The following is a 17,306-nucleotide window of genomic DNA, read 5'->3' as shown; positions in this document are numbered from 1 at the left end:
AGATCTAAAAGCCGGGAAGAGACTGGATATTCAGCCAGCAAGCCTGCCTTAGAAGTAGGTGGTCCAAGACCACCCGTCAGCTTTTTGGGCTTTCCACTGGGGCATTAGAGGACATCTGGGTAAAAGACATCCCAGCAGCTGCCCAGATGTCTTCCTCTGCAATGTTGTTTCTGTGGGATGCACCTCTCAGTCACCTCAGCCATCCACCTAAACCAAGGCATTCACAGAGGACAATAGACCGGAGCCAGTTGCCTACTGTCTGCCAGCCATAGTCCCAAATATGAGTATAAAGATGCAACAGAATTCTCTCGTAGCAGACTTGGAGCACGGCACGTCTGGATTTCCAAGATGAGACAAAGTTCTCTAAGGCATAAACAGAGGAAATATAAATGGCGTTCCACAGAAATGTTAGGTACCCACGATGCCATTTGGCATCTTCAGCACTTTTAGTCTGAGCCCCACATCTACTGTGTGCCCACGCTGTACTTGACATTTCATTAACAGTTACTGAGAAGTCCTCAGAAGCCAAGTGTGGCACCTGCCTGTAGACCTAGCACTCAGGAGGCTGAGGCAGAAGAATGCTAATTTTGATGAACTACATAGTAAGTCCCAGGCCAGCCTGGATACATGCTGAAACCCTATCTCAACCAAAAAGGAAGTTCAGAGGTAGAGCCTCTGGAATGTGCCTTCTAGCCTCATGTCCAGCTATGGAAATGTTTGGGCTTAGATTTTTCCTATGGACACTTTAAATTGCATGAGGACTATGAGGAAAAGAAGGAGACCTCCTCTGCAGTTTCTGGCATCTCAGTACCAAAGACAGGGTCTAACTGAACTTGTAAGTGGATGCATTCTGATAAAGTCTTCAAAAAGAGATATAAGTGTCCCCATTAACCAAATTCAAAACCACCCACCTCACACGGCACAATGCAATCCGAGACAGATCCATTTCCATCCACTCAGGCATTTTTCCTTTTTTCCTTCTTTGCTAGCTCCACAGATGCCGGGTCTCTGTCTCTCCTGTGTTTGCTCTCTTCCTTCCTTCCTGATCATACTTCAGGCCGAGCCACGCGCCTACTCTCTACTCCTTGGGAAGTGGGCATGCCTCCGGGGCTTTCATCTGAACCTGTGAATCTTTCACAAACTCATAGTTTGGCTCTTTTATCTCCAGAGAGAAAAATGAAAATGCTGAAGATAGTCTAGGCTGCGCCAGTTTTTCTTTTATCCACTTGACACAAACAGAAGCTCAGCTGAAAATTTGCATCCATCAGATCGGCCTGTGGCCTGTAGGCAAATCTGCGGGGGAGCATTCACTGATGTGGGAATGCCCAGACCGCTGTGGGTGGCACCACCCATGGACAAATGGGTTTGTGGTGTATAGGAAGTAAGTTGAGAAAGCATGGAAAACGAGCGAGTAGGCAGCTTTCTCGGTGCCCTCAGTTTCAGTTCCTGAGTCCAGGTTCCTGTCTCAGTCACTTTTCTGACTTCCCTTAGTGATGGTCTTTGATGTGGAAGTGAAAGTCAAACAAACCCTTTCCTCTAAAAGTGGATTTTGGTCAGCGTTTTACCACAGCAACAGAAAGAAGCCACTATAGGGGATTAGGTAGCAATCCCTTTCAAGATAAAACCTTCCACCTTGAAGCCAGGCTCCTTAAAACACAGGATGTTTTAAAGGTGAAACATTCCATCCTGCAGGGAAGCTGGCTAAACTCTCGGAAGTCCCTGAAACTGGCCAGACACACCACCTTCCTCTCTAAGCAAACATAAGCAATAAGGGCTGCTAAAGACATCCTTACAAAATCTAAGCTGCCTGGAAGAGGTCACCTACGTGATCTAAAAGAGATCATCTCTAACATATTGATCTGCCTTCAAGTTGTGCAGTGAGCTCCAGTTTTCACAAGCTGTCACCCGTGTTGGGGGTAGGCTTCTGGTGATGCAGCTAGCCTTGAGTCAGTTTTGCTCCTGTAAGCAACTCCAATAAAACTCATTGGTTTTCCAAGTTGGACTTTGGTGGTATCTTTACTATTTTGATCTGTTGTCAGTTCCCTATCTGGAGTGAGGCAACATTTGTTCGGGTCTCCCCAGAAGGAGTGCTACACAACACCATGAAAGGATTGGCTCCTTCCCTTAGGATAAATTCCTCCCATTCTCTTGACCTACACACGCATGCATGCAATACAGATACATATCACAGCCTTAGTGTTTCTCTGGGACCCAATGACCACAGCAACTCTTATGAGGAAACAGTTAATTGGGGCTGGCTAACAGTTCAGAGCTTTATCCCATTATCATCATGGCAGGAAGCACGGCGGCATGCAGGCAGACATGGTGCTGGAGGAGGAGCTGAGAGTTCTACATCTGGATCAGCAGAAAGCAGGGAAAGACTGCAGCACTGGGCCTGGCTTGAATATCTAAGACCGCATAGCCCACCCCCGGTAACAGTCTCCCTCCAACAAGGCCACATCTACTCTAACAAGGCGACACCTTCAGTAATGCCACTCTCTAGGGCCTTCTGGACCTGTGGGAACCACTTTCATTCAAACCCCGACATTCCATTTCCTGGCAACCATAGGCTTATAGTATATTATAACACAAATGCATTAGTCCAACTTCAAAAGTCCCCATAGTCTATAGGAGTCTCAAGCTTGTTTAAAAGTCCAAAATCTCTTCAGAGACATATGGCAGTCTCTTAACTATAATCCCTATAAAATCAAAATGAAAAGTAGATCGCATGTTCCCAACATATAGTAGCACAGGATATACAGTACCATTTCAAAGGGGAGGAAAAAGAACACAGTGAGGAAACCCTGGACCAAAGCGAGACCGAAAACCAGCTGGGCAAGCTCCAAACTCCGCATCGCCCTGTCTGATGTCTAAGCGCTCTTCAGTTCTCCAAGTCCTTTCAGCTTTGTTGACTGCAACACATTTCTTTTTCTCGATCTGGGTTCACTCCGTGTTAGCAGCTCTCCTCGGCAGATATCCTATGGCTCTGGCATTTCCAACAGCTTGGAATCCCCAAAGCAATCCCAACTTCACTTTCACAGCTTCACACAATGGCTTCTCTGGGCTTCCATGTAGTGACACCTCTGACATATTCCTGGCCTGGGTGGCTTTCCTTAGTTAGGGAGGGAGATTTCATAACCCCTTTATTTTATCCTTGACTCAAAAGCCAGAACCACATGGCTTAAGCTGCCAAGTTCTACTGCTTGCTGGGACAGGATCATAGATCCTGCGATCGAATACATCTTCACCAACTCTCTGTTTTCCATGGTTTCTTTCACTGCCTAAGCTTCTGTTCTGGAACTTGCTCTGTAGACCAGGCTGGCCGTGAACTCAGAGATCCAATGACCTCTGCTCTCCAAGTGCTAGAATTAAAGGTGTGCACCACCACCCCTGGCCATAAACTTTTCTTTAATTCTTTTTTCATTTTTTCTTTAATTACTTTTCACAAGTTAGAAGCATAGTTGGGTGAGGCCTTGCTCTGAAGTCACCGCTCCTTTTATTTCATTTAGTATCAGGCTTTTCTTAAGTCTGTTTATGCTTTCTGGTGCCCCTCTTTCTCCTCAAACTGTGCATTTTGTATTTTGGCCTTGCTCAGCTTGTTCTTTTTTATTACAGGTCTGCATTAGACTGGCCACCAACAACCATAGGATACAGTCAACACTAGGCTGTTTTGAAATCTCCTCTGCAAACACAGTTAATCCAAAACTCTTCAATTTAGCCTCAGGCAGGCAGACTTTTTGGAGAGGGGCAAAAAAGTAGCCACATTCTTGACCAAAATATTAGAAGAATGATCTCTAGGCCAAATACTAATATTCTTTTCCCCTGAAACATCTTGAGGCAGGCCTCCACAGTTCAAACTACCCTAAGCACCGTCTTCCACGTTCCTACTAGGGTAGCCCATTAAGTCCTACTTAAAATGTCCAATCATTTTTCTAGTTTGAAGTGTCAAAGTGTTCCATATTCCTCCAAACAAACACATGGTCCAGCCTATAACATAATACCCAACTCCTGGTACCACTGTCTATCTTAATTAAGGTTTCTATTGCTGTAAAAAAAAAAAAAGATGCTATGACCACAGCAAACTCTCTCTCTCTCTCTCTCTCTCTCTCTCTCTCTCTCTCTCTCTCTCTCTCTCTCTTCTTTTTCTGATACGAGGTTTCTCTGTGTAGTCCTGGTTATCCTGGAACTTGCTTTGCAGACCAAGCTGGTCTCAAACTCAGAGATCCATCTGCCTCTGCTTCCTGAATGCTGGGATTAAAGTCATACACCACCAGCATGGTGCAGTGGCCCATGCTTGTAATCCCAGAACTCTGGGAGACAAAGGCCTTAAAGTAAGTCCAAGACAGCCATGGTTACATGGAGAAACCCTGCCTCAAAAAGCAAACAAACAAATAAAAGGCATGCAAACAAATAATAGACCTAGCCCAGCAACTCTTATAAGAAAAACATTTAACTGGGGCTGGCTTATAATTCAGAGGTTTAGTCTACTATCATCGTGGACAGAAGCATGGTGGATTGCAGGCAAACATGATGCTGGCAAGGTGGCTGATAATTCTACGTCTGAGTCAGCAAGCAGCAGGAAGAGCCTGAACTACTGGGCCTGGCCTGAACATGGAACCTCAAAGGCCACCTCTAGTAACACTCTCCGTCCAACAAAGCCACACCTACTCATGTTAGACTGATGTATTTTGATGCTGATTAATAAAAGGCCATCACACCTGGGCAGAGAAAATGGGTTAGGTGTGGCTAGGTTCCTCGGGCTTGGGGAGACAGAGAGAATCTTGGGAAGAAGGGAGACTGGAGGAAAGGAGAAGAGAGAAGAAGAAGACTATCATGGGTTAGGAGGAGAAGCACGTGGCTAGTGTGGATGGAGGATTTGGCCCAGATGAAGAGCGTTAACAAGTATATGGGATTATGGATGGGAGGTAGCTTGGTAGAAATTATTAGAAGCAGATGGCATGGGATTGGGACAGGTAGTTTAGAGGATTAATATCTGCCCTGCCCCAGGTTAACTAAGGCTATTTTAAAATATAACAGTTATCTGTCTTGATTGATTGCTAACGGGTTAGAAATTACTGTTGTAATATTAATTATAGGCCTAATGATAAACATTGTTAGGCCATACTGGTAAATTAACAACAACATACTCCAACAAGGCCACACCCACTCTAGCAAGGCCACACCCACTCTAACAAAGCCACACCTCCAATTATGCCACTCTTTATAAGCCTATGGGGACCATTTTTATTCAAACCACCACACACAGGCACACACACATACAAATTTAAATCTAGAGTCAACATGTGAGAGAAAAATGTATGGTATTTCTCTAAGTTTGGCTTATTTCCTTTCCAATAAAGCCATAATTTCAACTTCTTTGCAGCTGACTAGAACCCTGTCATGTTTAGTTATTCATTCAATTATTATTATTATTATTATTATTATTATTATTATTATTATTATTATTATTTGTAGTAGTAGTAGTTTATGGTTTTTTGAGACAGGGTTTCTCTGTGTAATAGTCCTGGCTGACCTGGACTTGCTTTATAGATCAGCCTGGCTTTGAACTCACAGAGATCCTCCTGCCTCTGCTCTGTTGGAATTACGGCATGCGCCACAATGCCAGCTCCCTGTCATGTTTATGTGTCATAAAAACTCACTCTTTAATTGTATACAGCTGAATAAAGAGGGGCGTTTACTATATACAATATAAATGTCCTTCTGAGGGATTGTTGAAGGATATTGGATCACATTGTGAACCCTGAGTTTATAAACTGAAAAAAACTGTTTCTTGTGGTATGGCCAGCCCTAGCACACACCTTTAATCCAAGAGCTAAATGAAGTCAAACATATGTCAAGAGGTGGAGCAAGTGACCTTGAAAGGGAGTGAACATAAGTAAACATAAAGGAGGGACACTGAATTAAGGGTATTTGAGACAGCATCGAGAAGAAGAAAGGGACATCATTTTCCTTCTGGGACATCATTGGTTGGTCATAGGAAGGTCAATTGGGTGCTTTATCTGCCTCTCGGAGCTAGTAGGCGTTCACCCCAATATCTGGCTCTTGAGTCTATTGGTAAAAATACAACACTTGGGATTTTCTTTCTTTATAACAAGAATGAATGGATAATGAAAATGTCACACACACACACACACACACACACACACACACACACACACACACACACACTGGAATACTATTCTGCTGAAAAAGAAAAATGTTCCATGTCCTCTCTCATCTGAAGTTCTTAGCTCCAAATCCTCAGATGTGACTATACAACATGGAGTAAGTGCAAGAACTAGGAAAGGGAAAGAGATTGTGGGAGGAGGAGGAGAAGGGGAGGAACACCAAAGAAGGGAGTAGCAGGATAGGGATGAAGTTAGGAAAGAGATGGGAAGTGAAGGAGGGATACTTTCTTAGTTAGGGTTTTATTGTCACGACAACAGCAACGCTTACAAAGGAAGACATTTCACTGGGGCTGGCCTACAGTTCAGAGGTTTAGCCCGTTATTATCACGGCAGGAAGCATGGCAGCCCGCAGACAGACATAGTGCTGGAGAAGGAGCTGAGAGTTCTACACACAGATCAGCAGGCAGCAAGAAGGGACAGGCACACTGGGCCTGGCTTGAGCATTTGAAACCTCAAAGCCCACCCCCCAGTGACACACTTCCTCTAACAAGGCCACACCTCCTAATAGAGGCACTCCTTATGGGCCTACAGGGGCCATTACCCTTCAACCCACAGCAGGGGTGGGTGAGAGAGGCCAGTTTCAGTACAAGGCATGAGGATCCTCCTTTTGAGCTGTTGGTCAGACGATTCCAAGAGAATCTCCAAACAATATAGGCTGTTTTTGTCCCCCTTGGCTGTCTCTCCAAGGCTGAAGGCAAGTTCCTATATCTAAAGACACCACACATTTAAGACACAGGACTTGGAGGAAGAATGGAAGTGGATCTGTCTCAAAGGCCTCCTGACTGGTTTTCATAATACCAGAAGGTGCTACCTAAACTGCCAAGGGAGGAAAGCATTCAGTAGTGTTATCTAGCTGTGATGCCAATGAACCACAATAATGGTCAATGTAGCAAAGTATCCCTAAAGGTGCAATAGTGATACTTACGTCTGCGCAGTAACCAACTGCCGTTTAATAGAACTTAAGACCTGCTGAAAAGGAGGGAAGTCATGTCTGGTACTGACAACCTAGCCAACCACTGGTAGCTAATGAGGTCATAGATCATATAGGAGAGCCTACAACTGTCACGTCCCTTAACCAGTGTAATTCCTAACTTCATTCTAATTACTTACCCTTCTGCTCACAGATGCATGAATCTCTCATCTTTCACCAAGGAGGCTGTTTTGGCAACAGATGGAGAGCATTGCAGAAAGCTACAACTAGTCAAAATGCAGAGAACTGACTGTGAGGGGGTTACATCTATGACGTAGCCCCTCCTCCCAAAGCTCAGGGCAAGTTGCAGAAGAGGGAGTGGAAAGATTGCAAGATCCTGAGGACTAGGGTATCCGCTGGAAGACTGAGTCTCCCAGATATGTCAGGGAGGCCACACCCATGAAATCTCAACAATATGGCAGCTTAAACAAGACCTGGATGATGACAACACCAGCTGACATGCCAGCGTGGATGGGTGAAATCACACAGGGCCTCAGGCTGCTGAGAGAGGGAGAATGAGTTTACCCAGAGAATGTACATCCTAAATGGTTATCAAGCCCACATGGTCAAGTCCTGAAAATATGCAAGCAACACTAAACGGACTCAGTGGTCGAATTTATATATTTATTTGCTTATATATTTATTTGTTACATACTATACATATGTATGTAACAGTAATAATTAAAGAATAAGAGGCCATGTATTTGACACACCTCCTCCAACAAAGCCACATCTCCTTTAACAAGGTTCACCCATTCCAACAAGGCCACACCTCCCAATTCTGCCCGAACAGTTCCACTAGGTGGGGACCCAAGCACTCTAACATATGAGCTTATGGATGCCATCTCATTGAAACCACCACTGAGCTTTTAAGACTAGATTAGAAAACACATTGTTAGCTACATTTGGGAGGTTTTAAAAGACGGTCCTTTCAAATAACTTTCCCTGTGGAGTTAAACTTGACTGCAAAAATGTTCTTTTCCAAGTAGAGGAATTTTAATTCAATAACACAGCTACTTTGGCTGGGAGACAGACAGGACTTTAGCACACACCTTTAATCCCTCTGGCTGGAATACAGGCACACTCTTAGTATGCACCTTTAATCCCAAACAATGAAGGTAAATTTAGTTTGTAGAAAGGGAGCAGTGAGGTTGGAGTTCATTTGTGTGTGAGTCAGGACAGGTCGGCAGAGGCAGTTGAAGACAGAGAATGAGAAGGAGCCAGAAGATTAGGACAAACTGCTAAGAGTTAATTTGAGGCCAAGCACAGCAATTCAGTCAGAAGCAGAGAGAAAACAGTTTGACTCAGTCAGCTTGGAGAAGAGTTTGAGTCAGAACAGCCAGCCAGAGTTCAGGAGTAGCTAGAAAGGGTAAGCTTATTCAGAAGTCAGTCTCAGAGGCAGAAAACATTGTGGGCCTAGATTGGATTGTATGGTGGTTAGAAGCTTCCAGGACTAGGCCTCAGTTAAACAGATAGAGGCAATTACTTCAGGTGAATAAAAGTTACTTTAACATTTCTGCTCTGTGATATCAGCCCTGAAACTTACCTACCCTTAACTCCCTTTTAAATATTTTTTTTTTTCTGAGTGTGAGTGTTTTGTCAGCACGTATGTCTGCGCACGTTGTGCTTGGTTTGTGTCTGCACAGGCCAGAAGAGGCCACCAGATCCCCTGGGTTAGAGTTACAGGTGGTTGTAAGCTACCATGTGGGTGCTGAGGACTGAGCTAGGATCCTCAGCAAGAGTTGCAAGTGCTCTTAACCGCTGAGCCATCTCTCCAGCCTCCAGTCTTGAAATCGTTTCTTTTTAAAGGATTTATTTATTTATAATGTATACAGTATTCTGCCTGTATGTATGCCTACAGGCCAGAAGAGGGCACCAGATCTCATTATAGATGGTTGTGAGCCACCATGTGGTTGCTCGGAATTGAACTGAGGACCTTTGGAAGAACAGACAGTGCTTCTAACCTCTGAGTCAGCACTTTAGCCCCAGGCTTGAAATCTTTAACAAGGAGAATCAAGTGGACCAGTGATAATTAATACTAAGTAGAGCCTCAGCTGTTTGGGAGGTTCCAGAGGACTTCTCCACACACGGGCAGGTTGAAATTACTCTGCAAGGACCTTTGCTTTCTGCATCATCACATGTTAGGCAGATACTAGTTAAGGAGGGGAAATGACAGGAGCAGAACTAATGAAAAGCTCTAGTAGGTTTTCCTAAACTATTACCTACACTTCTGCAATGTGCCTCCAAGGCAGAACTAGACAAATGTTCAAACCTGCACTTACAGCCTAGGATGATTAATCAGCTTGATTTGATCAGGGGTCAACTAAGAGATACGCTGCTTGTGGATGAAGCTGTGGGCTAGGTGGCACCAGTGTAAAGAGGTCTAAGGGGAAATCAGTACTGCACCTACCTGTCTGCCTTCGCTTCTTACTGGTGAGAGCACTGATCTTGTTGCTGTCTTCTGCTGACATTGGACCTAGGTTCTTTTATGTTTTGTTTTCGAGACAGGGTTTCTCTCTGTAGCCTTAGCTGTCCTGCACTTGCTTTATAGACCAGGCTGGCCTCAAACTCACAGCAATCCTCCTGCCTCTGCCTCCCTGAGTGCTGAGATTAAAGGTGTGTGCCACCACGCCTGGCTTTGGAGCCGGGTTCTTCAGATTTTCTAAATCAAATAAAGACCCACAGCAGTTCCAAGCATTCTCCAGGCCTTCACTGTCAGATCTAGCCTCGTGGAATGAACGGCTGCTGGGGGCTCAGCCTCTCCGTGTGAAGACAGCCATCGTTGGACTACACAACCCGTACCATGTAAGCTGATCTAATATCTCCCCCATTGTATTTGTTCTGTTTCTCTAGAGAACCCTAATGCATTTCCTAGGGGCTTCTCATAGCCAGCACTCCATTCTGCTGCTGCAGAAACCAAGATGGTGGGAAAGTTTTTTTTTTTAATTTATATATTCACTTTACATCCCGACCTTAGCCCCCCTCCCTCCTGTCCTCCCAGTTCCTCCCTCCCACCCTCTTCCCCCTATTCACCCCCTTGTCCTCGGAAAGGGAGCCCCTCCCCCAACCCACCCCAGCACATCAAGTTGCATCCAGACTGAGCTCCTTCTCATCCACTGAGGCCAGGCCCGGCAGCCTGACGAGGGCGAAATGATTGAAAGCAGGCAGCACAGTCCATGTCATAGACAGCACCCGCTCAACTCACTAGGGGACCCACATGAAGATCAAACTGCCCATCGGGTATATATGTGTAGGGACCTAGGTCCAGTCCACGCGTGCTCTTTGGTTGGTGCTTCTGTCTCTGTGAACCCCTACGGGTCTAAGTTAGTTGACTCTGTTGGTCTTCTTACAGTGTTCTTGCCCTTACAGGTCCTTCTGTCCTTCCCTCCCAGTCTTTCACAGGACTCCTAAGCTCCACCTAATGCTTGACTGTGAGTCTCAGTATCTGATTCCATCAGTTGCTGGGTGGGGCCTCTCAGAGAGTGGTTAAGTTGGGCTTCTGTCTATCAACATAGCGGAGTATCATTGATAGTGTCAGGGGTTCCCCCCCCCCCATGGGGTGGGTCTCAGGTTGGGCCGCAAATCTCGGACCCAAAGAAGCTAAGTAACAAGGAGGTCCCAAGGGAGGCCATCTTTGACTCTCACTCACCTGGGGAAATAGAATAGACAGTGGAAGAAGAAGAAGCAGAGAGAGAACTGGAAAGGAGAGGGTGTGGGGAGGGAAACGAGGGGACGCTGTAGGGAGAGCAGGGAGGGGAAGCTCGAGGGCCTGCAGAGAAAAGGGAAACACCTGTGTACCTCATCGAGCTTTGCCTACAGCTGCTCTTTCTCATTACCCTCTTCTCCCGCCTTCCCACTCCCGGGTCAGCTAATTTCTCATGAGATTCTGTTGCTCTCTCCTGCTTACGTTGCCTTTCGTCATGGCAGCGTGGAGTCCTGCCTCTCCGATGGCCCTCAAGGAAAGGAACCTGGCAACACCCTACTTCACTTAGCCTACTCTCTGACCTCACTCCAGGGTATCAGCTCCACCACACAAGAGATCTGACTTACTGCTTATTGGTGGATGAACAAGTCAAGCCAGGTGTGGTGGCGCACGCCTTTAATCCTAGCACTCGGGAGGCAGAGGCAGGTGGATCGCTGTGAGTTTGAGGCCAGCCTGGGCTACAAAGCGAGTCCAGGACAGCCAAGCCTATACACAGAGAAATCCTGTCTCTGGGGAAAAAAAACCACTCGAGTTAGATGTTACCAAGTAGGCTATGTCACAGCAATTTAAGCTCCCCTTTAGAATGTAGTCCTCTACCAGAGACAACGTCAGTCCACGTGGCTGATAGCACATATGTTGAGGTGGTCTTTTTGTGTACTGTGTAAAGCTTGTCTCTGTATTATTCAAATGCTGAATTCTGTACCAGCAGAGACCTGATTACAGGCCAGACTTTGGTATTGTTACTTTTTGTCTGCATCATACTTTGTAAACACTCCCTCCAACACCTTCTGATTGGTTTAATAGATGACTGGCCAGTGGCTGAGGCAGGAGAGAAAGGCAGGACATTGTCAGAGATCGGAACTCTGGGAAGTAACCTGAGGCAGACAGTCACAGGGGAAGAGAAAGTGCCAGGACTAAGATTGAGAGGTAACAGGCCACGTGGCAGAACACAGATTAATATAAAGGGTTAATTAAAGTTATAAGAGCTAGCTCGGAACAAGCCTAAGCTAAGGCCAAGCTTTCATAATGAATAAAAAGTCTCTGTGTCATTATTGGGATCTGGTGGTTCAAAACAGCCCCATTATAACTGACATCCCAATGGTTATACATATACAACCTGTCAACTAGCTAGCCCGGGAAACAAACACAGAGAAGAGACAGGAAATATGGTTTTGGAGTGCACGCATGGCTTTAGATGTTCATGACTTTGTACTTGACTTAGAGTGCCACCACAATGGCCAGAGCATTAAGTGGCTTTTACACTTCTATTTCCCAGAAAAAGGACTATTTCAAAGAAGGAGGACTCTGCCAAAAGGGGTTATGTTGAAGCTAAACAAACACACAACAAAAATGGCAGTAGCAAACTATTACACTAACAAAGAGACTTACCGAAAGCAACGGCTAAGGCCAAGTAACTCCACAGAGGATGAACCTCTAGTGGGATTCAAGGAGGAATCATAAAACACACATTTAGACTCAGAAGAGGAAGAATAAGGGAAAATCTGACGGTCTTTTAGATAACGTGAGGTGCCCCCCAAGGGAGTGGCATGGTAGCACCAGATGGTTTGAGATAGATATTAGCTACATTCTCCATCAGCTTCCTCACAGTGGACCCTGAATGAAGGCAGGCACGCCATGAGGACCTGGGTCTGGCCCCGCTCACTGTGGAGTGGTCTGGGAGTCTGCATGTGCTGCAAAGACATGGCTTACAACAAGATCCTGCCCAGGTGGCTGAACTGTCCTGGATGTGGCCAGCCAGCGGCAGGAAGATTCTTACCTCTAAACAAGATGCTGGGGACAAGATAATGATAGTCAAGTTACGGAAGAAAACCAGTTCCATCCCAGTATGCTCTCAAATTATCTAAAGAGTCTGAAGGTTAAAATGTGCTTGTTGGTGGATCTGACAAATACTTCAGGGTTCTAGGAAAGAAGTGACATAGAAAAAAGCAGGAATCAAGTTGATCAAACTTCAATGTAAAGGAATGATGAATGCCCTACTACTGAGAACACTCATACGTCTGTGTTTAATAACAGAAGCCCACCTGAACTTCACCCATGGCTTGAACCAGACTGGCTTCCTATGTGTGCCTTTTTGGTGGAGAAAATGGGTTGGAACATCGAAGCAGCAGTTGCTACATTTGTGCCAGCCAGACCAGCAGGAATCTATAAGGATGATTATTTGAAGAAACTTTTTTTCCCCAATGATTTATTTATTATTATGTATACAATGGTCTGCCTGCATGTACACCTGCACGCCAGAAGAGGGCATCAGATCATATTATAGATGGTTGAGAGCCACCATGTGGTTGCTGGGAATCGAACTCAGGACCTCTGGAAGAGCAGTCAGTGCTCTTAACCTCTGAGCCATCTCTCCAGGCCCTGAAGAAACTTTTTCATCACTATAGTGATATAGAAGAAAGCACCACCTTCACTTGTATTGCAAGATTGATGTTTTGAGGATGATGATGATGAAGAAGATGAGGATGAAGATGGAAAAAAAAAGGACAAAGGTCAAGGGGCTCCTTTGGTAAAAGGAGAAAATAATGATTAAAACTGGGTGCTGTTTTCTTGGAAGGCATAACTATTAAAGGTGTAACTCAGGTAATAATTCAACCAAAGTCAGGAGCAGTACAGTAGAAATGTCATCAGTTCTGTGCCTGGGAAGGGTCTGGGTTCCCTGGAGCACAAGAAGAGAAGAGGTAAGAGAAATATTATACTTGTAGAACAGAAGCCATACAGAGTAAGCTGGAAAGCAGACAGTGCTCATTACATGATGGTGACTGATGGCACGAATGAAGTTTTTATGATTGACAGATAATTCAGTGTTTCACGCTTCAAATCTGGAATTTCCGTTTCGTAAAGATCTCCACATGCACCGGGGAAATAATCATTGATAAAGTAAATGGACAGGCCATTCCAAAATATTTTGATAAACAACATAAGTAAATTCAACACACAACCAGTTGGAGATGGCAATTTTAATAATCATCTAAGGATACTGAATGTGAAATTATAAGTTTACAACATGAAAAAAAACGAAGACTGGGCCAGTTGACAAAACGCAGGAATCATTCAATTTTTTTTTGACAGTATTTCAAGAAAGCTCCTGGAAGGAAATTTTGCCAAAGAAATTGGCCACGAAATGGATGGACTTAATTTTCAGCCTATTGGGAAATACAAACTGGTCAATGTGGTGACATTTTGAGACGGAAACCTCCCAGTCTGGACTCTGTGCACTTTCGACTTAGGATAACAAGAATGGGAGAAGAAGGGCTGCTTCCACAGGATGCTGGCCTTCTCTGTTGGAGGTTATGAAAGACCCTTTGCACAAATCAAGGTGACAAAAGAACTAAAACAGTATGGACAACCAGATTATAGAATGCAATTTTGAGAACAGCCAGGTGTTCATGAGACAAAGAATGGGCAAAGGTTTCCCAAACGCCTACGACACAGCCGTGGCTGTGTGCAATAGCATCTCCAACCCTGTTGTCACCAAGGAGACGCTGTCTGAGTTCATTGACAGATAGATGTGCAACAGCTGCCCATGGACAGATGCGAAAGCATCCCCTGCACCGTGACACAGAGCTCATGCTACACCCACCGCCCAAGAGACTACACCGGCTGACCTAGTCCCTGCCTCTGACCTCATGCTCAGGGGGAAAGAAGAGTGAGAACGCTGTTGCCTCATTTTCTCAGCCAGAGAAATTAAAGAGACATGTGTGGCTTGGTACTGGCACGTGTGTTTTAAGGAATGACAGGTAGCCAGGCTGTATATATTTGGTACATTTGGCTTCTTAGAACTACAGTACATCCTGGACTTAAACATTTTATTTATACCTGATAAATTCAGCCTTACCTGATGGAGTCCGCAGACTGAAGTATCCAAAGGTTTGAACCAGGTTGAGGTCAATGAAATAGAGGTCTTGTTTGTATATGAACAGATAGCTTTACATTTTATTCACAACTAGCAATCAGAAACTGTGAGCACACAGAGCTTTTTAGAAGTTAGATTTTATTATTTTCCTATTAAAAATGTAGGCAGTGGCGTTAGACCCTTTCACTATCACTTATCATGGATTTCCTATATTTCTGAATTTTCTATATTCTGAACAATTACAAGGCCAATATTATGCACATTAAACAGTTTGGTCTGGATATATCATTTTAAGAAGGGAAGGTTTTGTTTTGTTTTGTTTTTGTTTTTGTGAAGGTGGGATGAAAAAGTAAAACAGTAACTTAGCTCTATCTTTTTAAAAAAATATTTTTTATTAATTTATTCATATTAAGCTCCATCTTTTTTTTTGTGTGAGTTGTGCCCTTTCTCTATAAACTACTTTGAGTATTTTACCATTTTTCCTGTTCGAACCACAGTGTCAGATGTGTGGTGATCCCATCCTGGCAGTGGTTCTGAGTCACCTTGTAGCACTTACATACAGAACCCCAGGTCCTTCACGTGCTGCTGTCCTGGGAACATTGCTTCTTTCACACACCTTCTGCTTTACCTCCGTGGGATCATCACACACCACTCACTGTGATCTCTGGGAGCACTATCAAACCCAAATGGTGTTGTGTCACTTCCCTCAAGCAATGCATCAGAAACAATGGCAGCTTACTCCTCTGGTTAGAAGGTAATGTCAACTGAAGGAGGGGTTGTCTCTAGGAAGAATACAGCAAAGGCACTGCAGTGGCTAAACGTGGGTGAAGTGAAGATGTTGCCCACACTGCTATAGATGCACCCATGTTGGGAGACAGTATCTTGGTGAACACTGCTACAGATGCCCCCCTGTTGGGAGACAGTATCTTGGTGAACACTGCTACAGTTGCACCCGTGTTGGGAGACAGTATCTGGTTGATGGAGCTGTGTTATAGTGTTTACTATACATAGTAGGCTAAATGGCAGCTAATGACTCTTGCCATTGTAAGAAACTGTTCTGATTAGTTTGTGGGGAACACAGAACAAGCTACTAGCAAGCAGCTTAATGTATTTATTTTTAGAGACATTTTTTTTGTCGTTCTTTTATTAAAGTGATTTATTCAGACTACATCTCAATTATTATACCCTCACTTGTATCTTCTCATTGTTGCCCCCCTCTTTCACCCTACCCCCCTCCCTGAGGCGTGTGACAGAAGGGGACCTCCTCCTCCACCATATGATCATAGCCTACCAGGTCTCATCTGGGTAAAGACACAGGTTTTAGGTGTATGTATTTAGAACAGATTGTCATGATCTGAGTTTTATATATGTATAAGCATATATGGGAAAGTATATGCAACCCTGTATATATTCTTGTACTGATTCAACCACAAGTGAAAACTCAAATGTGTTCCTAGCAGGCTAAGTTTCCGATGGATCACCTAAATGTGGTCAACATGGACCAGATCCTTCTAAACCCAGGAAAGGATTGGACTGAGGCAAGATGAAAACATCCAAAAAGACATGGTTTCTCCAGGCCTAAGTCCTCTGTGACAAAGATGAAAACACTCAGACACTTAAAGGGACCTTAATATTTTTTATTAACGAAGTTGACAGTTTTCAAGATAAATAGCTTCATTATGAAATATCAAAGATGTTGTTTTTCCACTTCCCAACTGAAAACTGGTTATTATATTCAAGCTGTAGAATGTACTCCTTCCTCCCTTACCATTCGCTACGTCATCTGTTATGGGCATCCTGGTACAGGGCAGAGCTGGTGAGGTCACAGTAGCTAGAGTGGCCTCAGGCTGTGGTCTCCCTCCTTACTGCCTGCCTCCGTTCCTTGCAATGCCACTACAGCAAGATGTGTCTCTGGTCAAGTCTCCCACGCCTAGGCTTCAGCTGAGAGGTCTCATTGGACAGGACTTGTAATCTGACATGTCCCCACAGCTGCAAAATCATCTCGTCCCTTGCCACCACACATGATGCCGTGGTCCCCAAGATAAACTGCAATTTTTCTTAAATGTTCACTGCATTTGTTTCCCTAACACTGGAATTGAAGCTTATCTCAAGAGGGCTACTGGCCTTGCTACAGGGCATGGCCATGTGCACAATTAACCATTCTCTACATACAAAATAGGGTTTCTTATGACCTTTCCTAAGATATTCCATCCTGTGGATGGTAGCTCCCCAGTGAAATGGGGATTTCTTTGAAACTCAGCAAAGGTACGGCAGCAAGAGGGACTTCCCGCGCATGCTGGGAGCAGAGGCCAGGGTGGCCAACCTGCACACTGAAGAGTGGGGCCCAGGAGCCTGCTCCTCATGAGCTTCCTCCCTATATGTTGTTCACAGCCAGAGAAGTAGAGAGGCCCCAAGCCTTCCCCTCCAGCCCAGGGGAAGCGGAGTATGCTATGTAAACATGCTTGAAGAGGTGATGGGCCCTGGTTCTGTCTGCCTGGGAGGGGATGCTTTCTTTATACAGTGGTAAGTATGCTTCCCTCCAGTTCTTTGACATACGTAAAAGTTACCTAG

The 17,306-nt window shown here is 44.7% G+C and overlaps 1 pseudogene across 1 annotated transcript; it reads left to right on the top strand.

The window, feature by feature from the left end:
• Positions 1–12,562: 12,562 nt before the first annotated feature.
• On the top strand, positions 12,563–14,491 carry LOC311588205 (mRNA-capping enzyme-like; annotated as a pseudogene). The gene is made up of 3 exons: positions 12,563–13,081; positions 13,267–13,803; positions 13,952–14,491. The product of its transcript is annotated as an mRNA-capping enzyme-like (transcript).
• The last annotated feature ends 2,815 nt before the right edge of the window (positions 14,492–17,306 follow it).

Source organism: Acomys minous (assembly GCF_964271855.1).
Source record: "Acomys minous genome assembly, chromosome: 17".
Taxonomy (NCBI): domain Eukaryota; kingdom Metazoa; phylum Chordata; class Mammalia; order Rodentia; family Muridae; genus Acomys; species Acomys minous.
Note: the sequence above shows the minus strand (reverse complement) of the source record. Positions and strands in the feature narration are given on the sequence as shown.